Source organism: Lepisma saccharinum, chromosome 10, assembly GCF_977018435.1.
Source record: "Lepisma saccharinum chromosome 10, izLepSacc3.1, whole genome shotgun sequence".
In the NCBI taxonomy this organism is placed as follows: domain Eukaryota; kingdom Metazoa; phylum Arthropoda; class Insecta; order Zygentoma; family Lepismatidae; genus Lepisma; species Lepisma saccharinum.
In genome coordinates this window covers 68,782,018-68,806,200 of record NC_139238.1, presented here as the reverse complement: position 1 = coordinate 68,806,200, position 24,183 = coordinate 68,782,018, and the positions used below count along the sequence as shown (strand labels likewise).

The following is a 24,183-nucleotide window of genomic DNA, read 5'->3' as shown; positions in this document are numbered from 1 at the left end:
AGAACACGATCACGAAAGTCCAGCTATTTCGCTTCTTTGTCTTCAAGTTGCTGTACTTAAGTACAGCCAACAGGTTCAATCACGTCATTCGGACAGTCTAAATGACAAACCACCGTCAGCTGTTGAATTAACCTTGTAAGTACTTGGAAACAGCAAATAGTGGCCATATTCGATTCAGGTACCTTATAACTTAATATATAAGTTTCTGCTGCCATAGGCACAGATTTACACATAAATCTAAACAACTGAGAGGATAATATTGCAGGGGACTGTAGTTACGGTCGTTGATAAATGGGAACAGGAGCTCACCATCGAATGTTCCTGGCGAAGGAATGTTTTACATTTGGGAGCTATGATGTAAGTCCTCATTCGAACACCAGTTCGGTGTCTTTGATTGACATTCAGTAGCTGGAGAGGAAGCCGACCGGACGCGTATCTGGTTTGGAGCCACCACCTGTTTTTCTTAGAAGCGCTGTTGTAGCTTTTACCTTCAGTGTTTAGATATGCATTCATTCCCCACTGCGACGAGGTTACACTTCAAAGGTCTACAAATGGTATAAAACAAACAGCACAACACAGTAACACAACCTAGCAAAGATTACCGCAATCTCAAGTTATGAGATCTTTAAAGAAACTGAACTGGCAACATTTCATTTACTCCACGTGCACTTGACAAGTACTGTCAGTTCCTAAAACGGACACTATTGGTGGGAAAGGTTTGAGGGGAGGATATAATGGGCTCCATGTGGACTTGACATATGGTTGTCAGAGGGTAAAGAGAGTAATGTGGCGTTCAAATCAGGACTTAAACTTTACATAATTAAATTTCCTCCACACACTATACGTATACAGGGTGAGTCAAAAGTCCAGCACCAACCCTTTGATTTGAAAATGACTTGACGGAGGACGATGAAACTTCGGATATGGGTAATGAGAGTGGGGGTACACCAGATGAGCCTAAAACATGGTGGCCATCTTAAAAGCCGCCATTTTGGAATTACCTACAGACTTTTAAATGGAATGCGAATGTGCACATATATCATTTAAGATGTGCGTTTTCTCAGAAATAAGCTATTGCAGTTATTTTGACAGTTAAATTTTACATTTAGTGTAATGTAGTGGGTTGTTATTTATTCGTTCCAGATGATGTAAAATGGCGCTAACCTCCAAGAACGGGTTGAAATTCTTGTGAGAAGTGGGGAGCGCAGTGCCAGGGTCGTCGCAGAGAATTTCAACGCCCGGGATCCAGAGAGAGACTACATCTCACATACCACAGTGTTGATCCGTGCACGACAGAGAACGTTGTGGACGGCCGAGAACCGCTACCGACGAGGAAGCAGCAACCGCAATCGTGGCATCCTTAGTCAAGAGCCCGAAACGAAGTACCCGACGTTTGGCGTCAGTATTAGGAGTCAGTCAGAGATCCATGCTCTGGGTTTTGAATTCGAACAAGTGGCACCCCAACAAAATTCAAGGACCCTCTGAGTGACCACCCAGTTCACTGGACCTTATGCCCCCCGACTTTAACCTTTAGGGCAATCTTAGAGCCATGGTTTATCAAGACATAATCAATGATTATGCACCGGATTCAGCAAGCATGTGGCTCTGTGGAACCTGCAGTGTTATTGCGTGTCCATGAGGACTTGCGGAAATGTTTTGCATTTTGTGTGGCACAGAATGGGTAACACACAGAGCACATCTCGTAGGACGTCAAATGTGAACTTCAACTGTCAAAATATCCTCACCAAATAAAGTTAGGGCGAGAAAAACTTCAAATTCTTGTTTCTGAGAAAACGCACATCTTAAATGATGTGCCACATGACCCCTTTCCCATTTGAAAATCTGGATGTAATTTCCAAAATGGCGGCTTTCAAGATGGCCGCCATGATGCGCACTGGCCCATCTGGTGTGTCCCTACCCCCATTACTTGTATCCAAAGTTTCATCGTCCTCGGTCAAGCCATCTTCAAATTAAAAGAGTGGTACTGGACTTTTTCCTCGCCCTGTATACACACAGACACACATACCCTCTGACAACCATATGTCAAGTCCACATGGAGCCCATTATATCCTCCCCTCAAACCTTTCCCACCAATAGCGTCCGTTTTAGGAACTGACAGTACTTGTCAAGTGCACGTGGAGTAAATGAAATGTTGCCAGTTCAGTTCTTTAAAGATCTCATAACTTGAGATTGCGGTAATCTTTGCTAGGTTGTGTTTACTGTGTTGTGCTGTTTGTTTTATACCATTTGTAGACCTTTGAAGTGTAACCTCGTCGCAGTGGGGGAATGAATGCATATCTAAACACTGAAGGTAAAAAGCTACAACAGCGCTTCTAAGAAAAACAGGTGGTGGCTCCAAACCAGATACGCGTCCGGTCGGCTTCCTCTCCAGCTACTGAATGTCAATCAAAGACACCGAACTGGTGTTCGAATGAGGACTTACATCATAGCTCCCAAATGTAAAACATTCCTTCGCCAGGAACATTCGATTGGTGAGATCCTGTTCCCATTTATCAACGACCGTAACTACAGTCCCCTGCAATATTATCCTCTCAGTTGTTTAGATTTATGTGTAAATCTGTGCCTATGGCAGCAGAAACTTATATATTAAGTTATAAGGTACCTGAATCGAATATGGCCACTATTTGCTGTTTCCAAGTACTTACAAGGTTAATTCAACAGCTGACGGTGGTTTGTCATTTAGACTGTCCGAATGACGTGATTGAACCTGTTGGCTGTACTTAAGTACAGCAACTTGAAAACAAAGAAGCGAAATAGCTGGACTTTCGTGATCGTGTTCTACGAGATCTACTTACTACATCTTCCAAGTGTAGTGATAGGTGTTTATATCTCTAGTCCATATTATGATAGCTCATAATTTGTACCTTACAACAATGTACTTACTTTAGACTTTAATCTAAAGTCCTGTTTATAACGAATGAGAAGAGAAAGAGCATTATGTAAGGTAGACTCAATATGGCCTACATAGGAATATATCGTGAAAGACATGCGAAAATGTGACATTTGTTACTTTTGTGTTCACTGTAGGAGTCACTAAGGATGATTATGAACCTTTCATTTGCCCAGACTGTGATGTTTACTCCATGGTCTTCTGGTGACAAGCTATGACACTTCACTTCCTTGTTTATTGGTTTTGTAAACAATGTAAACAAATCTCATATGTCATTATGCAAATAAAATGTAAGGGTACCTATCTACTTATAAGAACAATATAGTTGTACTTTCTTTTCAAATTCTGTTACATATTTTGATGTAAAAGAATAAAATATATGACTAGGCCATATTGGGTACATATGTACCCAAAATGGCCTAAACGTAACTTTATTAATAAAATCTTCCCTGCACTCATGTTATTATTTGAAATTGGCTCCAATTTTCAGTAAAAATCCAGAAATGTTCCCTCTTTTAAATCTTACGGTTACTTTTATCTTTCTGACTTTGTATACTATTAGAAACAATCGCAAACCTTAGGTAGGTCATATTGGATTCAGTTAGCTTAAGTTATAAAGCGCTCCTTTTAGTGTAATTTGAACAGTGAAACAGGACATGGCAAATATAAATTTTGCACTAATGGTTTAACACCAAATACAGACATAATTAAACATAGCAAATAATTTTCATCTTTTGAGCGCAACAATATTCAAACGTCCAACAATATGCAACAGTATCTATGGAACTACAATATATTCACGACTGAACGACTGAACGCGATTAAGTTGAAGGAGTTCCATTCTGTTTTCAGGTAAAGTATCTACAATTGGTTTAATTTTTATTCCAGGCCAGTGAGTGACATTTCTTGAACAAAAGCGAACGTGTGAGTGATATGACCAAACTTCGACCGGTGCATAGAAGAAGTTTATGATTGTATTGTTTATTGTAATTAATATTTGTGTCTATTCAATTTGCAGCACAAGAACCGGAGAGGCCTACGAAAATTAGAGTTTTGAGGTAAAGTTTTCATGCTGTCTGATTACGATGAAATTTTGTGATAGTTTACAACCCAAACTCCTTCACACCTATTTTTTTCCAGTTGTATTTTACGTCGATTTCTGTTTTTAAGCTAACCGTGAAGGTGAGAATGCCATGATAAATATATGAAATTGATAAAGTGACACAAAGAAACACCAGGACTCGAACCTGGGACTAAAGATATTGAGTAAAATACTAGAAGTACCCTGCCACCGAGACGCATACAAGTTATTTTTTCTTTTAGATGAATGAAAATACAGTATTAATAAGATAGCATGAAATTATAATTCTCATCTCATAATTCTGTAGGGGAGAATCGTCCAAAATGGGAACACTAACATATTTTTGCCTAACAAAAGCAAATTTGCGAATGTAAAAAATGTTTTAAACCTTTTATTTTCTGAGTAGGTCCTATACTACGTATTAGGAAACAAGGTCGTTTGTGTAAAAAGAACATTAGGGAAGGCGGAAGAAACATTTTTCTGGAAAATATCCAATGTCCTCGTTTTGGGCAATGTAAGTTGGAGGTGTAATGCAAAATTTTGTTACGAAAACTTTTTTGTCATTTCTTTTAACATCTACACTAACAAATAATTTCATAGTAAGTTTAAACACTTAATAAACAACATAATATTACACATTTGTCTGAGAATTAAAGCACAGGGCTAGTAGTAAAATATATTTTATTATTGGTAGGTGGCGTTCAAAACGGGGACCACTCCGTTTTGTACTGCCCTTAATGTCCCAGTTTTAGCAGACAGGGGCGGACGCTAGAAAACATGGCGTCTCTTCACACAGATGAAAGATAACTTTATCAAGCATTATGTCAAAATCTAACTTAAAACTGAAAGAATCAATTTTGTACTTACCAAAATTGAATGTTCAAATATGGTTTGATAAGACCCAACACAGTATAGAGGCAAAATCGAAAACTTTTTTCACGAAAGCTTGAAAGTTTTGGAGGCAAAAGAAGGTAGGGCTGCTACGTCCACGACTTGTTTAAAATTGGCATATAGACGGCCAGGAATGGCAGCAGTACCGCGTTGGGTCCCAGGTAGCAGTATTAATCAGTGAGAAATCGAATGTCCCCATTTGACCCACCGTTCCCGTTTTGGACGACTCCCCCCCCCCTCTGTATAATTTGGGTGTGTCGTTTTCGATTAATTGAATTATAACAGGTTTAGTCTCTATGTTGAGCACTAGGTGTAAACTTGGCTCTTGCGTCTGTGACCTTGTAGACTGCAGTTCGTGAATTCGATACCCGATTGCGAGGTGATTCGAGGAGCAAAGGGAACATTGTAGGAACACTTTCGAAAAGCATGTGTGCCTAAAAGTGAACAAAAAAGGCCATTCATTTGTAGGCCAGGTAACTTCTACTTCCTGAATCCACGAGCTCTCTAATTCCCAGTCCAAATGAGGAGAGGAAAAGGTGCTGTTCGAGTAGCCAACCCTTTCCCGTTTGCGCGGGGCCCTCGTGGGAAGTTCCACCACCCTCCCCTCCGCGGTGTGATAGTACCCGAGCGGCTGTCCTAAGGCTGGTAGAATTAGTGGGCTCTTCAATACGACCCTCCGCGAACTTACTTTTAGGTCTACTGTGCGGTGTCATATTGCTTAGCATTTTTTAAAACTTTGTAATTCGAAGTATCGTATTTTTTCTTTTATGCTCACTTATGCTAATCAGAAGTGGACCTGCAGTTCTACGTGAGATCAGAAGCAGTACTTTCAATATAAGCCCGAAGGAGTGGGGTTTTTTTAAACGGAAAGAAAACACTTTCTTTGTTTAAAAAAAATTCTTCTTCGTTCCTCATACCTTCCTTTGCCTACTTCTAAACATCCATGCTAGTGTTGCTACTAGGAAGTGAACCCTGAGCAATTAATTTTAATGATTGCAAATTAGGTATAATTGGTGCTAAGAATAAGCTAAACGTTGCGAAGTAATTTATATCTTAGGGTTCCTAATTTGTACCGAGTCGATATCCCAAAATCCGTAGCAGTGGCATGACCAGAATATTTGAAGATGGCTACATATACTTTTTAGTAGTCAGCCCTCATTTTACCATCGTTTTCTGCCTTTGACGTTCTTTCTTTAGAAAAACTGGGCACGCCATTGGTTCGTAGGTTCAATCTCCGCAGCCAACCGTGGTTGTGACAAAGGTTCCCAGTCTTTCTTTACACTTCTTGTGACTGCAGAGATAATAACTTTAACGAAGACTATTGTCCCTTTCCTTACATCCTTTATACTTTTATCTTCTCTGTGGAATTCAAAAACCTTCACTATCTTCATTACCAGTCTGTCGGTAGACAACAATGTAAGTTATTAACGTACATTATGCGCATACTGTTATTGTAATCTTGATGTAAGCACATGCAGGTTTGGAAGCGTTTAAATTTACTAAGACTAAACTTAGGCTAAGTTTTATGTTTAGCTTTTTATATAGTTACGATGATTCTTACCGTTTTGAGCCATTCTTCATTGTTATCGTCCATTTCGAAGTAACCTGTTCCCTTTTGGCCTTTTGTATTCGTTTCTCCTTAGGTTTGTTTTTGTCGTATCGAAATTTTATTGTACCTTCAACACCAAACGCATATGGATACACTTTGAAGGCAATTAGATAACAGCGCATATCAGAAGGTAACTGAAAGTTGCTTTTTGTTTCTTTCATACTCGCAAACAGGCCCGAACCCAGGATTTTTTTGAGGGAGGGGCTAGATCCAAAATATGTTTGTGTGTGTGTGTGTGCGTGCGTGCGTATAGACATTACAAAATAGTTGAATGTTTTTATTAAATGTTGGATTTTACTTAACTATTTCATACTTATGTTATAGTCTCGAATTAGTGCTTTATCTTTATTTTATGTTGCTATAAGACCTGTACCCAGCGTTTTCTTTACAGGGGAGGGAGTAGATACGAAAATTTAGAACAAAGAGAAGATCATAAATGATAGGAGTTTGATTGAATTAGGTTATTTTGCGTTGCTTTTCTGACACTTTTATCTAATTGTTGCGACGAGGATGAGCGATGATATGATGATATTGATGAAGGAACACACTCTCAAAGAACACCTATGCCCAGGCTGAGATTCGGACCCGGAACCTGCCTCTCTACACAACAAACACATTCATTTAAGCAAGGACAAAATTGAAATTTATACAAGTTTGAAAAATTTCTGTTATTTTCATAGATTTTTATTGGTTCATATTTAAATATTTCATGGTCCGAGGTACCCCTTCCCTGGGTACGGTCCTGCTCGCAAATATGCTATCAGGATCATCATCTCTTCCTGCATAAAGTGTAGATAAATGGACACACTTAGATCCAGTAATAGTTGAGCCCCCATTAAAAAGAAAAGTTTGATTCGCACGCTGCTGCATTGTTGAAGAGCAACAGTATTGACATGTTTAACAATACGTCACAGTATCTATGGAACTATAATGAATTCACGGTAATCGCGATAGGATGAAATAATTCCAATTTGCTTCCAGGTAAAATAAATCACCATAATTTATTTTAATTTTTTTGACATATAGACTCTAAGCTTTCTTTTTTCATGTCGATCCTCTGCAAGAACTGTATGTGTAACAAATGTAGTGTTTTGAGATAAACAGCCGAAACGTTTTCATGCACATTGGGACGTTTTGTGATAATTTACAACCTATTCAAACTCCACAATTGTTTTTTGGTATTTTTCTCATTTTGTACATTGCCTTTTTGCCTCTTTATTTTAATCGGGACTATGAGAATGTGATGATGAAGTGGCACTCAAAGACACACCTATGCTTAACCAAGACTCGATCCTGGAACAGTCGGTGGTGAAATAGTAAATCCAACACACTCGTCCATCGGGTTACGTACCATGACAACTAGCAGAAGATATAGATATGATAACATGATTATTTTTTCAATTCTTATCTCACAACCCTAGATGTGTTATTTGCCAGGTTAAATTTCAGTTTGGATTTTCGCTTACTGCTATTTGAGTGATATAATTTATCAGGTTGATCTTCTACGTTGCTAAGTTGAGGAATAGGCGTAATCTTGGCTGGCACAGGTTTGATCTTGTACAATCATGGACATTCCTGGGTTGTAGCATGACCATTAACTTTCAATGGGAGCATTAGATATTCTGGTGGTTCGAATAGCAAGCAAAAACTGTAGGATCACTCACGAGCAGCATGTGTGCGTAAAAATAGACAAATTTGGCCAATCATTTGTGGGCCACATAAATTTCACTCCCTGTATCCACGAGCTCTCTAATTCCCAGTCCAAATGGGGAAGGGTGCTGTTCGAGTAGCCACACCCTTCTTGTTTGCGCGGGGCCCTCGTGGGAAGTTCCACCACCCTCCCCTCCGCGGTGTGATAGTACCCGAGCGGCTGTCCTAAGGCTGGTAGAATTAGTGGGCTCTTCCAATAATACCCTTCGCGAATGTTTTATCTCTTACATATCATTAACAAGGGGTGGATATCGCTGGCATGTGCCGTGATGACACAGTATAACAAGTCTTTTTTTTTTAATTTTATACCTCGGAATTCAAATTTGGGTTCCTGTTTGTTTTTACGCACAATTATGCTAATCAGGACTGAACCAACAGTTTAAAATTAGATCCGAAACACAGGTTGATTATACGTAATTATGAACAGCATGCTGCTGTAAATTACATGTTTTTATGTATGGTTTTGCGTGTAAAAACAAGTTAAATAATTGGGAAAATATCCTATTTTTGATTCTTATTTTATGCTGAGACCGTATTCGGGATTTCACAGGCTCGAGCCCAGCCCGTAATTCTGATTGAAACTTCCATGTCTTTCACACAGCTTTTTAGACAAAATGGATTATACCTTTAATGAAGAACGTTGTCTTTCTCTTTTTACATTAATTGTGCCTTTATTATTAACATTGCGACTTGACGAGTACAAATCTATCAACGTAACCACGCACGTAAAGCTTCTCAGTTGGCTGTGGTGTAGTCCACAGCTGTGGGCAATTATTATTGTGTCTGTCATTTCCTGAGACAACATATAATTAGCTGTAATGCCAGATATTTCGTATATTCATATATCGAGAAGTAATTCAATATGTTTAGTTTTAGTTGTAGCACCGTACGTTAATTTGTGTGTAGCGGTTAAGGATAAAACCTTTGCTGGCACGTATCTAGAAATATATTTCGGGGGCGGGTCTGAACAAAGTGAATCAGAAATAATAATAAGAAAAATAATTATTATAATAACAACAATAATAATGTTAAAATTAAAATAATTATATTAAAATCATGCTAAATTAAAATAATATAAATTCAAATATGTAATTCATATTGTATTATTATTATTACATTTACATAAACAGGTAAGAAGATGGTAAAAGAATGGAGATACAGGGTAACAGCAAGTACCTATACATTATCTAGCTTTGCTTAGGCAAAATTTGTATAAAAGGAAGTGCCCTGGCTAGGAAATTAATTTCAAATCCATATGCATAAAACATTAATCAGGTATTTTGCTTTTCCTCAACAGGATTTTTTGTTATTTAATAAATATTCAATTCTTCATCGTAAGTAGTAGTGTTGAGTGCATAAATCTTTCAAAGACGTACGATCCCAATCTAATCCTTGCCGGCCAAAAAGTTCAGAGGAAATAAATGACTATTGATTATACAACAAAAGGTAAATAAATATTATTTTCATTAATTACTTTTAGTACTTGGTAAATCTCTCGGCATGTCCAGACCCCCTAAATACGTTATTGAGCCTTTGCTACAGAAGTTATCCAGTTCGTTGCCATGCATGTAAGAAAATTCATGTGATTCGGATAGAAAGTAAACCTGTAGGACTTCTTCCGAGAAACATATGTGCATAAAAGTTAACCAATTTGGGCCAAACATTTGTAAGCCATGTAACTTCTACTTCCTGAATCCACGAGCTCTCTAATTCCCAGTCCAAATGAGGAGAGGAAAAGGTGCTGTTCGAGTAGCCAACCCTTTCCCGTTTGCGCGGGGCCCTCGTGGGAAGTTCCACCACCCTCCCCTCCGCGGTGTGATAGTACCCGAGCGGGTGTCCTAAGGCTGGTAGAATTAGTGAGCTCTCTAATACTACCCTTCGCGAATGTTCTATTTTTACTGATCAAGATATTCTTGTTTGAATTTGTACTTCGTAATTGAAAGTTGTATCCTTGCTTGTTTTTGTGCACAAGTATGCTAATCGGAATTAGACCTACACTTTAAAATGAGATCCGAACCACTTGTGCCCCCACAAGGAATTGAGCTTCCGAACCTTAATTTCAATGTTAATCATACATCATTGTGGACGAAATGTACAGGGTGGTCCGAATGTTCTGCTACCACCAGGTTATCATCACAGTGGAACAAGTTAAATTTGTACTCTGCCTTCAGATGGCTGGCATAAGTAACTATAGTGTGGATGAGTGAACGTCCACAGACCAGTAAAACAATAAGGGAAGTGCAATATGACTTCACTGCAAGATTTAACAAAGAGGCGCCAAACCGAGACAGTCCGTAATCTCACACAGAACATGCAGACAAATGATTGTGTAGGGAAAATAATGGAAGTCATACTGACCTTGTGGATCTGTCTGTAAGTTGTTCTGCAGGGGATAAGAAGACATTCGGACCACACGTACTGTTGTAAATTACATGTTTGGTCTTTATGCGAGAGGTCGATGGTTCAAATTTCGCAGTCTATCATCCTAATTGAAACCAGACCTTTGTTTCCATACAACATTTGAGGCGAATGTAGGTATTGGGCCACCTTTTTTTATTTTCGTTGTTCGTTTAATATTCACATTTAGTCGTGACGAGTGTAGATTTGTCACCGTAAGCATATCCTAAAGCCGTTCGGTTTGCCGTGGTGGTGTCCATAAGTATAGGCTACTATTGTATTGTCTGTCATTCCATTAACCTACAAAATTAGCTTTAATGTCGGATTTTTCATATGTGAGACATTCCATGAAAAATGGTCCTATTCCATGTAAATAACAGATAGAATGAATCTAAAAATTATTAGTGTTTTTAATTGCATTAAGGTTGAGATATTTATGAATGCATATATAAAGTGTAATTTGCATATTTAAACAACAAAAATTATTAACATCTATAGCCTATATGCTTCACAGACAAATGAACTAAAAATATTGCTACATTTTTAAAGCTTCACATAAATAACACATTTCGTTAATGCTTTTTATGCATTCATTCTATGTCATCATAATCAAGTTTGTATTTAATTAGTTAACAGACACCACAAAATACTTAATAATTCTATGAAATTAGTTCATTATGAATATTTTAATCCAATCTCATGTTTAGACAAACGTTACCTTTTGTGTGTGAAATGTCAGACACGCAACGCTGGTATTCCCCATATTCATATTGGAGAGGTAATTTAGTATGTTTAATTTTTAGTTTCAGCAACTTGTGTGAAGCGGTTTGATACAAAAGTTCTCGAGTTCCTTCCCACGGATGTGAGAAAATTAGTGTGATTCGGAGAGAATGTAAAACTGTAGAGTAGGACTACTTCCGAAAACCAGATGTGCATAAAAGTGGACAAATTTGGCCAATCATTTGTGGTCATGTAACTTCTACTTCCTGAATCCACGAGCTCTCTAATTCCCAGTCCAAATGAGGAGAGGAAAAGGTGCTGTTCGAGTAGCCAACCCTTTCCCGTTTGCGCGGGGCCCTCGTGGGAAGTTCCACCACCCTCCCCTCCGCGGTGTGATAGTACCCGAGCGGCTGTCCTAAGGCTGGTAGAATTAGTGAGCTCTTCAATACGACCCTTCGCGAAGGTTCTACTTGTACTGATCAAGATATCCTTATTTAAATTTGTACTACGTAATTGCAAGTTGGATTTTCTTTTCTTTTATGCACAAACATGCTAATCGAAATTAGACCTACGGTTTAAACTGTGATCTGAAGCGGTTTTCTCATGGAAGGGAGACGTCTTTTTTTTTTAACAGAATATTTCTTACACGTTCCCCACTTGTCTAACTTTTCCCCTCTCTTCTAGACATTTACATTTACATTTAACTATTCAAATTAGTTAAAATTGATGTTAAGAATAAGGTAAACTTTGCGAACTAATTTACATTTTATAATTCCTAATTTGTAATGGAGCCATATTCGAACATTCAGTCTCTGCAGCTTTGTATGTTCGCCTTTCTTTTCATTTGCGATAATCCTCACAGTTGAGTGAAAGTGTTCATTTGAAAGTATCTTGTCCTTTCTGCACTAGCATTTGTTCCCCCTCAGGTTCTCTTTTGCCGTATCGAAATTCTATTTGCCTTCCACGCCAAACGCTGTTTTTAATAATTAAAGAAAAGTGCCACGAGAAGATGAATCACGTAGCTACCCACAAATAATCCCAGGAATCCTTTAACCTACTAACCAGCACCATTCATCGCACTCACGACATAACAATAGTTGATTCGTCGAATCAGATTTTGGGTATTCCAACACCATCCGTCTATTTAAGATATTACTAGCTCTATGCTTTGTCGTTACTTAGTTGTAAGTGCACAATTCTTCATTCTGAGTCTGTCAAGTAACTTGGTTCATATGTTAGATTAGTGCTATTACAGTTGTATTATTGGCTTAGAGTTGTATATTGAAGACTCAAAATGATGATGCAATCGGCATTTATATCGAGTGCTTCTGCAATCGATATGTTAAGTCTCTTGCAGTTGGTTCTCCGGCGCAAGGCTGTAAGGCACAAATAGCCTTGCGTCCCTCTTCCAACTAAAAAAAAGAGGCCCTCACAGATGGTAGAGACGTTGACGGCGTTGTGAGGCTTTAAACTGACATCTACCTGTACCAATGCGAAACTATATTTTTTGAATTTGAAGTCTATCTCAGTGGAACGTTTGGGTGCAAGGGTAAACCTTATGACCTTCTTTGATGCGAAGCAGAAGTGGAGATCAACCTAATTGCCTGTTAACTACGACTACCTCAACGTGCTGGTTTTCGACTTTTGGTAAGTGCAAAATTTCTGCTTATGTACGATCTACACCAACAAGAAGAAATCAAACTGCAGGATCGAATTAAAGAGCAAATCTTATTTTACCAATACTGCGTTTCCATTATAGACTACCTCTGATTATTTTCACTTTGAAACAAAAAATACAATCTTGTCTGAAAATTCATCACAGGTTTTAAGAAAATTCGCATTCAAACTCAAGGTAGGTTTCTAGGAAATGGGGGGAAAACAGGGAAGACATCTCCATATTACGAAAGGGACGAAACAGTACCGTTCCAACTTCGAAAGGTAAGAATTTGGAAACTATATGGAAAGCTCATTGAATGATCATATTGAGAGCAGGATGTAATTATTTGAGTGTTAGTGACACTGGTTGTACATTAGCTTGCATTAGATCCACTGCCTAGTGCCTTTATTACTTTTCCCTATTCTAACACTACATTTCAGGCGTAATTCTCAGGGGTCAATTCTAAATTTTATGTTTTTAAAATCTGCAAGTTAAGGGTTATTTTGTTGACCACCAGGGACCTGAGAGAGTAATAAAGAGTTATGTTTTTGCAAATGGATGGGATGGACAACTTTTCGATTCTGCACCCCCCCAAATTAGGCCCAAATTCGTTCTGCTCTCCGTGGTTGTCTTATAGAAAAGGGGTCCCTGGTTCGATACCCGGTGGAGGCACGTAGTTGTTCGGATCCCATTTAAACTGTAGGTCTAGTCCGATTAACCTCTCTGTGCATAAAGTGGACTTAATGCACAGAAAGTAAACATGAAGTCAGTGACGTGCGGTGACGTGCGGTGACGTCGACACTTGAGGTAGCAGTCAGTGGCGTGCTCAAGGGGGAAGGGTTGGTGTGGGTCACCCCCCCCCCCTTTAGGGCCGAGTATTCCTAAAAAAGAAGAATGTCAATAACAGGAAGAGATTGCAAAATGATGAATGAGTACTAAAAAAAGTACACGTAACCCCCACCCACATTCGAAAATAAAAAACGATTTGATTTGACTCTAAGCCAGAGATCCTGGGTTCGAATCTCGGCTTGACCATGGGTATTCTTTGTGTGTGTCCCTTCATCAATTTTATCGTACCAAAAGTGGCGGAAAAGCGAAGTAAAATAGACCAAATCAAGCAATCAATCGATTGCATTTTTGTTACTTAGCGTCGCTTTTTTGTCACATTTGGTTGATTGCGAAAATGATGCGATAAAATTAATGAAGGGACAAACACAAAGAACACCCGTGCCCAGGTCGGGGTTCGAACCCGGAACTCCTGATGCCGTAGCGCGCTGTGATAACCACTCCCCCACGGATTTGGTGTTTTAAGTACACTTTGTGCACAGAAACAAAACAGGTAACAAAACACAACACACTTTTTTTAAGTTTCTTCATTGATATTCATTTGACTTTTTGAGTTCTGAGATACATCTTTCATTCCAAATTATTTCATTATTCACTGCAACACATAGGACAAGAATGCGCACTCATCCTGGCCTGGATTGTTCATATGAGGTTCCTTCATCAGTTTCATCATATCATCACTCATCCTCATTTTCGCGATAACCAAATGTGGCAGAAAAGCGAAGTAAAATAAATCAAACCAACAACAATATGAACGCGCTTTCTCTTGCCCAAATAAATACAACCGTATTTATGACTGTTAGAGGCCAAGAGTAGTATACTTAAATAAAACTACTAAAACGAGAGTGAGAGAGAGCCTGAGCACATTTTTGTAATTTAATCATTATACGTACATATATTCCATATTTAAAAAAAGAAAGAAAGCATAACATTATTGTCTGCACATAACACGTTCCCATTTCATAAATAATAAAACTACATCCCATATTATAGATACGTAGATATTGTACAACGTGTAAAAGGTTGTGTAAATACAGAGAACATAAGTACTGCAGAAAATTTTACCCTGAGTTCTTTAGACGATTTACAAAAAAATCTATGAGAAACCAATCCCCTATCTGTCCTATAGGAGATAGACTGGGGGACCTGAAAGCCTGGACTTTGAACCATTGCAGCGGGGGTCGAGGGGACAAGGGAGGTAGAGGTAGAAATATTCCTTTTCCTTCGGCCGGCCGTTTCTACCTGGAAACTGGTCAGGCGGAGGAAGAGCGAGCTAGGGTATCCAGCCAGCTTTGCCTGCGGATCACACCGATGGACGAGAAGAGCGTGGAAAAAAAGGTGTTGCATATGAGCTGTGGTGGCTTTAACAAGACAATAAATATTATGATTTGAATATAATTCGAGATGTGAGATTGATTGATCTATCTCTGCTAGACTAGCTACTCCTCAGTGCACGTCACTGCATGAAGTGAAGACTAAAATTGGTAATCGCTGTAAGTGCCACAAGAATTCAAACACCGTTTTCCACGTTAACCTGTGAAATGTGCCATGGTTTATAATGTGGTGAACGTGAAATGTGGCTGGTAGCCCTCTAATAGTTCAAAGAGTGTGTAAAGAGGTCACTAGTGTGCACGTTCTTACGGGCTGATGTGCGGAACAATGCGATTTTCCAACACTTTAGCTTTTGGCACTTACAAAGTTTACCACTTTTAGTCCTTAAGTGGACTTAAAACAAATTTTTAACTGAACCAATATAAGCGTTAGTAGTTGAATGCGAAATTCCTTTGCCTTCTTAAAAGCATATTGCAATGGAATGTTTGTGTGCAAGGGCAAAGTTTCTGAATCTAATTATCTAAAATTACGTACTAATCGTACTAATCAAGGATAAGGCACCAGAAGCTTGTAATTCTATTGTGTTTTGTAACATGAATTATTGGCAATTCTATGTCGTAGCGCGATGTGTCGTCCGTCACGGGGGCATGTTGTGTAGCTTAATGTATTTACTAATGGTATTTTGTGTAATTTTGATGTGGTTTGTAAAGGATGCATGACTTTGACGCAGGGGCGTGCCGTGACCTTTCGTGATAGGCAAGCGATGGGTTAATTTTTCGTTTCGGTTAATTATAACAATTTCAAATATAATATAGGCCTACACACATCCCTACTTACAATAAAGAAGAAAAACAGCCTCTCGATATAAACTTCTAAATTTCAACCATGAAGAAAATAATGATTTACTTGATATTTGAGGGCAACTGTAAATTAAATTACGTTCTTTTTTAACCCTGAAAATAATAAACATCCTATTAGCATAAAGTTTGGATCTTAAATAAACGGACGGGTTTCGGTTTCTTACTTGGCTAGAATTATGAATCATGACTTGTCTTCAGTTGAATGCAAGCGCAGATGTGATTCTGGGAACGTTCATGTATTTGCACTGCATTATAAAAATTGCTCAAGTCACTGTAGCCTGTATAGTTCCATGGTCCTAAATTTGTATTGAACAAAACACATGGCCAACAAAATAATCATTGCTGGCACATAACCACATAATATTGTTGTAGTGAGATGTTTTAAACTGCCTAATGAAAACTTTCCCATCTTTCTTAGTTGGTTTGGTTATGCACAGTTCAGGACACGGTCGCTCATGGTTCACAATCACAAACTCCAACTTTACACCATATATTCTCGAACTGAATGGTTTTGAAAGAAGGTCCCTAATCAAGTCCTTTCCTGCAGCACTGCAAATCGATGGCTCGTCTGGTATGTCAACCACGGTGGAAATTTTCAATGTAGAATCATACTTTTACACCAGGTACAAAAACACGACACAAAGAACAGAAAAAAAAACAGCACAATATCACAGTAAAAAAACAACACGCATCCGCAGCACCCACGCTTCTAAATTAACCTTCCTTTTCGCCTTACCTGCAGTTACATACCCTCCATATTTCCGAGTAACTGACACCATGACGAATATGTTCAAGTACCGGCTGTGATTTCATTTCTTATAAATAGCGTACGACTATTGATCACTGGCTAACTTCATAATGTAATTTGTTAATTACTATAGAGTTTCAAACATGAAAATCGTACCGCGTGAGGTGGTGCTACGGACGCACAGAAAATTCTGGAAGTTAGCAACCTTGTGGCTAGTGTGGACGAATTCTTTCCAACACCCTTGCCAAAGACAGATGCGGTCTTGGGGTTGCTTGCCCTCGGTCTTTTTTCTTCGTGAACGGGGATCGACAGTGACCATGCAAGAACTGCATAAGTCACTCGAAAAGCGGGGAGAAAGGCGAGCAGTCCTCTTCCTCTAACGCGGTCAGTCGTGCCGCATCGCCCAGCGTCGTCAAGGGTGTAGCCGGTTTATGTTTCAAGCCAAAAGAACAGAAAATAGGGGAAATGAAAAGTCTGCAATGTAAATATCTTATAGTAAATAATTTCCATTCTAATGTCTATAAAGGCATTGAAAAACACGAACTTAAGATATCAAAAGTGTTTTAAAAAACAACGCAAGCGGCGCTTGCCCCGCCTTTCCTTACCGCACGCTTCTGCTTTGACGTCATATAAGAGTACCGCCATTTTGTAGGTGAAAAACCTTGGTTCACACCTCGAATAGCATTGTTTCTTATGGAACGCAGGGCTTCACGACACTTTAATTTTTATAATTGATTTGAATGTAATGGCCGAATTTTGTGTATCATTTCAAAGATGAAGAAACTAATTTAATAAATATGTGAAATTTAAGCAAATGATGCTCACAAACTTTTTCGTTAAAAATATGTAAAGAGAGACATGGAGCTACTCACTCAACGATACACCATTACACGTAATTATGTATACGGTAACTGGAAATCCGATATTTCACACATAGGATAATAAGGCATAGGCCTAATTCCGCACCTGTGTGTGTGTGTGTGTGTGTGTGTGTTTTCCTGTTTTTTAACATCTAATCATACATTCTGTTTACATATTGTGCTATTTTGTGGTGATCCGATTTGCACTACTTTTTATGATCCGATTTAAAGGATTAGTATAGGAACTGCAAAGTACCGCCTACACGAGCAACAGCAACAATGACCATGAAAAAGTCAATGACTTCGTATTTGTGTAGTATTCCTCCTATTCACACAAACATAAACACCTATTACAACAATGCTTACCTTACGAGCTTAACCAAGTACTGAAGAAATATTTCACAGCAGTCAACACACACAATGGCTCACGTCAACGGTATGTTTCGAATCGCTTTGTCACAATGAATACCGAGTGAACACTGTACCCGTTCGCTACTGTCTGCAAGAGGCATGGGGTCACTCAGTGAGAATAGTACATCACCATGCCATATGTTCAGCCCTTGGGAGACAGTAAACCGTAGGGCGATTTGGTTTGCAGGCCGATCCGATTTTGAGGACTCCACTCTACAAACTACACACCAACTGATGAGAGGGTGACTGTTTGCCATTGTCTTCCACACAATGAATGCATCGTGCTTATCATGGATTCAGACTTAGAATGCCTAAGTTCACATTAAACAGCCGATAATTACAGCTTTATAACGTTTAGAGCCGATTTCTGTGGGGCAGTTGTTGCACAGCGGGTTAGGACACCAGGGGTTACGGGTGGAATCCTGACACGAGCATGGCCGTTCTTTGTGAGTGTCCCTTCATCAATTAAATCATATCATCACTCATCCTCATGTTCGCTATTAGCCAAAGTAGCAGAAAAGCGAAGTAATACAATGAAAATCAATTAATTAATTATAACGTTTAGAAATTCCAACATACTTTGTTATAATTGTAAATAAATATAACATTTACACTGTTGCGGTAGAACAACGAAGAATATTATGCTAAGCCTCATTTACTGTATTTTGGGTATTGGCATGGATTATCTACTGAAAAGTCTCTTACAATTAAATCAATCATGTGTAGGAGGACGGTTAGTGATTCGGATTCCACGTAAAACTGCGGACGCAATCCAAATTATGTGTAAAAATAGGACTTAAAATATGTTATTATGAAATTTTCCGTCAACTGTCGTCTGCTCGAAATAATTTGCGCAAAGAACTTGGCTTAAAAGGGAAGGACGGACGTACTACATTTTTTATTTGCTTTTTTTCAGGGAAGAAAGGTTCCGGTACGGTACTCATGGGTGTCCGCAGGGAAGCTAAAGCCCACCTTGATATAAGAAAAAAATGCCTACTTCTCCTTCATTTTATTTGTAATTCTTTTCTCTATTTCTTTCCTTGTATCTTCTTTCTAGCTTTCGACGTATTCTCAATTTTAGTACCTATTCATTCGTGTTTACTTCCTCTCTTCAGCATCCATTTATTTTTCTCTTTTCCTTCTCCTTTTCTGTGTTTCTTTTTTATTCTTTCTCTGTATCGATATTCTGCTATTTCTCTCCCCCTCCCGTTTTCTGTATGTTTTCTTCTCAATGTCTCTTTTCCTCTGCTTTTCTATTATCTTTCTCTCTCTCTCTCTTTCGCTCCTCTATTTCTTTCTTTTTTCTTTCTCTCTCTCTCTCGTTTCCCTATTCCACCTTCTGTCTATTTCTCCCTATTTCCAACCTTGTTTTCTTCTTTCTTTACTTCTCTTTTTATCAGGCTCACACTTACGTTTTCCTTCTCTTTGCTTTCCCCCCTCTCTGTGTTTTCAAATGTTCTCCTTCTCTGTCATTCTTTTGTCTATCTCCCTTAAGACATTTATTTCTTTTTGATGACATGTAAACATGCTGCTGATTATTATAGATACAACATACCATAGTCTCCTCGATAGCCTTACCATAAACTGTATGCTCAATTACTTAAAGAAACAACAGAAAGAAGAAAGAGTATATAGTTGAGAAAATTTACTTAGCAAGTAGAAAAATATATTATTTGTCAAACACTAGAAACTTCGTGAACAAGACGCTCAACTTCTTACAAGGGAGGTTATCTAAGTGTCCCCCTCCGATTTCCATGAAACTTGGCAGGTGTATAGAGGGGCCCAAAGGAAGAAATAAAATCGCTACTTGACTCATAACCCATATCGATTTGTGTATTAATTACCGAGAAGATGGATATAATGAAATTCTAAAAGAGTTATTACGCATAGGTCTTAAAGTCGGTGCACTTAAAAAAAAAATACGTGTTTTTTGTTTCGGCTAAAAAAACTGTTCTATTGGGCAACCCTCCCCCCCCTTCAAATGTCAAGATGAGGACAAATTGAAGTGGGGGATCTGACCCCTGTGTCCCCCTCCGATTTCCATGAAACTTGACAGGTGTATAGAGGGGTCCAAAGAAAGAAATACGTGTTTTTTTGTTTCAGCCAAAAAAACTGTTTTAGGGGGCAAAATCCCCCTCAAATGTCAAGATGAGGACAAACTGAAGTGAGGATCTGATCCCTGTGTCCCCCTCCGATTTCCATGAAACTTGGCAGGTGTATAGAGGGGCCCAAAGGAAGAAATACGTGTTTTTTTGTTTCAGCTAAAAAAAACTGTTTTAGGGGCAAAACCCCCCTGAAATGTCAAGATGAAGACAAATTGAAGTGAGGATCTGACCCCTGTGTCCCCCTCTGATTTTCATGGAACTTAGCAGGTGTATAGAGGGGCCCAAAGGAAGAAATAAGTGTTTTTTGCTTCGGCTAAAAAACGGTTTTAGGGGGCAAAACCCGCCTCAAATGTCAAGATGAGGACAAATTGACGTGGGGATCTGACCTCTAAGTCCCCCTCCGATTTCCATGAAATTTGGCAGGTGTATAGAGGGGCCCTATGCCCCCTGTTTCTTCCTATGCTATATTTTCACGTGGTTTCGGGGTCAGATCCCCACTTCAATTTCTCCTCATCTAGATATTTGAACGGGGGGTTGCCCCCTAGAACCGTTTTTTTTTTTTTTTTTAGCTAAAACACAAAAACACGTACTTCTTCCTTTGGGCCCCTCTATACACCTGCCAAATTTCATGGAAATCGGAGCGGAACACAGGGGTCAGATCCCCGCGTCAATTTGTCTTCATCTTGCCATTTGGGGGGGGGGGGTTGCCCCTAAAACAGTTTTTTAGCCGAAACAGAAAAACACGTATTTCCTCCTTTGGGCCCCTCTATACACCTGCCAAGTGTCATGGAAATCGGAGGGGGACACTTAGATAACCTCCCTTGTTAGTTGTTTCCAGTGACGAAGCGTGCTTTCTCTGGAAGGGTAGGCACAGGACGGAGCAGGGATTGGGGGGGAGGGGGAGCTGTGATTTTTTTAAAGAAAGGTTTAGGTTAAAATATAGCCCCTAGAAAATAAAAGATACCACATTACCTGAATCTCGTCTACTGCTGTTCGAAAAAGTCGGGATAGGGATTGTAAAGGATAATGTAGTGATTAAGGCTCTCGCCTTATAATCAATAAGTAGAAGGTTCGATCCCCCCTGGAGGCACTGGTTCAGACTCTACTTTAATCTAGTCTCGATTAGATATCTACGAAAAAAAAGGCGCTTCTGTCTCGAAGGTCAGAAAACAGTGACGATGGGACTCAATGTTCTTGCCACGCGTCACCCAATGAAAAAGCCGTTCTGTCAGCCCTCTTACATTTGTTATATTAAAGCTGCTTGTAAAAATTATTTGCTACTTCAATAACAGTATTGTAAATGTTTCTCGCATTAAGGAAATGGATCACTTGACCGTCACTTAGTATTTATTTCTTTTTAATGCCGACCTGCGCGGCTGATTGGTTATAACAGCGTGCTACGACAGGGCCTCAGGTTCGAATCCCCGCCTGGGCATGTGTGTTCTTTGTGAGTGTCCCTTCGTCAATATCATCATATCATCGCTCATCCTCATCTTCCCAATTAGACAAAACTTGCAGAATGCCAAGTAAAATAAACAAAATCCATCATTCAATTATTTCTTTTTAACTCTTTTATGCATATAATTATTCTTCAACACGCGACTTTTTTTAAAAATTATAATACGATTCAGAAAATGATTAAATGCTAAAATGAGAACACGGACACCTTTCTGTGTCCAGAAAATTTCAATAAAATGGATTTTCTCAATACGTTTGCACTGTACTTTGCCCCCCTTTTAAAAGTAGCGCGTTTTCAGTTATGTCACTAATCATGAATGGAAATTTCGTCTCAATATCCCTATCCTCAAACAAATAAAATGCTTTCCCTAGCTCTGAATCGAGATTGGTGTGGGGCAGATCCAGAAGCTAACACTTCGCGAAAAGCGGTTTCTCAAAAAAGCTGGAAGCACCAAACTTAATACTGGTAACCGACTTACATGCATTATTTGCAGTTAGAATTCTAATAATGCCTACGTTGATAGGTTAGGAGGCCAGGTATAGAGGTGTTAGCAACACATTTTCGCGACATGTTAGCAACACATTTTCGCGACATGTTAGCAACACATTTTCGCGACATGTTAGCAGCAGGGTGTGCTCCGCTCCCGGCACAGCTCTGAATCTTCCATGGAAACGTTGCTTCAACAAGCTCTGTGCATCCACTGCCTCTTCGTCACGCGCTCGTTGAGAGAGAGAGAGAGAGAGAGAGAGAGAAAGGCCGGCCTCACAGTTTACGTTACAGGCGAAAGCGCCCCTGAAATTGTTTTCCCGCACGAATCACATAGGTTGTTATGGGACCAGCTGAGGCACTCTCAGACGGGCCTCGCTGAATGCGCAGATACGGTTCCGGACAGGGTTGCAAACTTGCGGTAATTATCGGAAGACCTAGAATTTCAGTTTTCATTTATTAAGCGTCGTTTAATGAAATTATAAGTAATAAAATAATCCGTAATAGACAAATATATTAGGGTAGGCCCGGCCCCCAGGCCTCTTAGGACGCTTCGCCACTGGTCAAGGCCACTTTATTCTATGGTATCGAACTGCGGGTCTGGGGGCAACAGAAATTGTAAACTGCGTATAAGCAAACTTTCTAAAACAAGTTCTGGGGGAGGGGAGGGGTACGGCAACATGCGGGGTTCTTAGGGAAATGGGAAAGTATAGGAAGGAAGTAGAAGAAAAATGAGAGGTTTCAAATATTGGGCAAGACTGCTAAATATGAGGATGGAAATCTAAAAAAAAACTTGCGATACAAGCACAGAACAATAACCCAAAGGAACGTCACTGATACACCATAGGGAACTGGTAGATTTGGGAAAAAGAAGTAGAGGGAAGGGTGGGCATACAGGAAATTGAGATCATAAGGGTATCACAGATTGGAGGACATCAGCAAACAAAACATTTTGGAAGAATGTGTGGGGAAAGTATCTTTAACTTCGACACAAATCGTGGATAGGGATAGGCAATGGGGAAGGTGAAAATAAGTAAACTTGTGTGTGTGTGGAGCGAGTGACAGGACGGGTTTGGCATGGTTCAGGCTAGGGAGGTGGGCACAATTCAAGTGCGTGAGAGAGGACGGGAGTGCAGAATGTCCAATGTGCGGCGAAGACGAGACGAAATTCCACATTCTCCTCCAGTGCAAAGAAACAGCAGAGGCTAGACGGAAATACATAAGGGATATGAACGAATCTAACATTGAGGGGCTAATGAGGGCCATTACGGGAAGCGAAATGACGGGAAGAGAGGAAACTCAAATAAGGAACCTGAGAACCTTCTTACATTACGTCTGGACAAAGAGGGCGAATAAGATGAGGGACGGGAGAGAAAGTGCCTGAGAGCAGTGTGCAGAAAGCTTCTTGCTGACAATATAATAACTAGTGATATCAGTGTAAAATTATGAAGAAAAAAAGGAAAACTTAAGTTGATAGATTGTAGTGAGGGAAGAACTCATAATTAATATGTAAGGTAAAGTTGAACATCTGAGGACATAAGGAAAGGGGATATGGGAAAAGAAGAGAAAATAAAAAACTTCATTGATGTATGGAAATGCGTGTACAGCCGCAAAGGATCATACTGAAATAAACCTATATTCTATTCTATTCTATGAGAAATTGCCGTACCGTCTCTACTCTCTAGTTCGAGCCTTACCTTTAAAGCGGCAGGAACAAGCGACGCCCGTGTTGAGCCTTGGAACTAAAACTGCTCTGCAAGCAAATTCCTTGCCATTGCTCAATGCGACCGGATTTTATCTTCCTCGTATGGATGTAATTCATGAATAATTGAAAGAGTTCCCACGCATTACATGCACGCAAAGCATTACCTTGCAGTTATGGTATCCAATTTTGCTTTGCAGACCATGTACAGCTTACAAATTCCTAAACAAGGCCATTCTTTGTTATATAAAATTGAGAATTTTCGCTTCTGAATTTCATTATACGTAATGATTTTCTGGCTGATATGGTATATATTATAGTTGAGCCTGTACCATAGGCGCAGTCAGGATCCTTTCTTCGGGGTGTGGGTGCGGAGGGATGGCTTTATATGTAAGGGA

At 39.3% G+C, this 24,183-nt stretch overlaps 1 protein-coding gene across 1 annotated transcript in view; it reads right to left on the bottom strand.

The window, feature by feature from the left end:
- Positions 1 to 23,800, bottom strand: part of Hacd1 (3-hydroxyacyl-CoA dehydratase 1) — a 120,414-nt gene extending 96,614 nt beyond the window's left edge. The window contains exon 1 of the mRNA XM_083129893.1: positions 23,781 to 23,800. The gene's annotated coding sequence lies outside the window, so the exon portion shown is untranslated. The remainder of the gene's footprint in view (positions 1 to 23,780) is intronic.
- Between the last annotated feature and the right edge of the window lie 383 nt (positions 23,801 to 24,183).